The sequence below is a fragment of the Meriones unguiculatus genome (assembly GCF_030254825.1).
Source record: "Meriones unguiculatus strain TT.TT164.6M chromosome 16 unlocalized genomic scaffold, Bangor_MerUng_6.1 Chr16_unordered_Scaffold_43, whole genome shotgun sequence".
Lineage (NCBI taxonomy): Eukaryota > Metazoa > Chordata > Mammalia > Rodentia > Muridae > Meriones > Meriones unguiculatus.
The window spans coordinates 2586990-2588261 of record NW_026843701.1 but is presented as its reverse complement, the minus strand read 5'-3'; the positions used below and the strand labels follow the sequence as shown (position 1 = coordinate 2588261).

The window sequence follows — 1272 nt, the reverse complement described above, 5'->3', positions numbered from 1 at the left end:
AAAATAGAAAATGATAAAATTTTCAGGCAAATGGATGGAACTTGAAAAGATCATTCTGAGTTAGGTATCCCAGAACCAGAAATACACAGGGTATACACTCACTTATGGATATTATCCATATAATATAGGATAAACATACTAAAATCTATACACTTAAAGAAGCTAAACAAGGAGAAACATAAGGAAGAGGCTGGCACCTCATTCAGAAGGGTAAACATGATAGACACCGGAAGTAAGAGAAGACAGGGAATAGGTCAGGAGTCTTACACAGGGGTCCTCTGAAAGACTCTATCCATCAGGTTATCAAAGGTTTTGAATGTTCACTATGAGTTTCTGAAGCTTATCTCAGGCTATGCACTGACTACACCTAGTAGAGGGAACACGACATGAACATAAACAGAATCCACTTATTTGTTAAAAGTCCTTAACAGGCTGAGCATTTGATCACCTAGGACAGCTGTGTGGGGTGCTGCTGTGCCCCTGATCCCTCCTTGTGTCTTGAGGAAGGATCTTAAAAAATGTACAGAATTTCAATATGATTGAAACTTCTGACGTGATTCCAAATTTTGAAGAGATGTTTGCAAGCAGATTCATACAAGATGACAAAGAGTACCAGGAATTCTTGAAATGTCCTCCTGAATCTCTTCTAATGTTGAGGAATGGAATAGAAGAGTTGGTGGTCACCAAAGAAATAGAGCCAACTGGCTGCAAGACAACAGACAGTTTATTGGTAGGGATAACAGATGAGGAGGGCCAAGTGACAGCAGATAGATTCAGTGGCATGGATGATCATGGGGTAACAACTACCCACAGCAGAGACCAGAGCCTTACTATCAACAACAGTGCAGAACAGTATGGTGACAACCAGCAGCCTCCATATGGTTACTACTGACAGATGTCAGCAGTTTTTAATAAAAGACCATTGATTTCAACAATGAGATAAATATTGGTCTTCTCTTTGTCATAACTTTTCATTCTATTTTTAAAAATGAGTTGTAAATTATGTAGAAATTGAGACTTGAAAAAATTGATTTTAGTAGGAGAATAATGATTGATGCAATAAATCTACGAAGTGTGAATTAAGTAGCTTGACATTATATTAAATACAGTTTTTTTATGATTTCATAGTGTTTGAGTTTGGTCTGGTTTCCTTACTTGGCCTCTAGGGGTTCTGTGTATGTCACAGAAATAAAAGTTTTTAATCTGAAAAAAAAAAAAAGTCCTTAACCAACATTTCCTTATTCACAAAGTAAAGCACTAAATTACCTTTTA

The 1272-nt window shown here is 36.7% G+C and overlaps 1 pseudogene; it reads left to right on the top strand.

Annotated features, from left to right (window-relative positions):
* The first annotated feature begins 535 nt into the window (after positions 1–535).
* Positions 536–892, top strand: LOC110541669 (RNA guanine-N7 methyltransferase activating subunit-like; annotated as a pseudogene).
* Positions 893–1272: the final 380 nt, after the last annotated feature.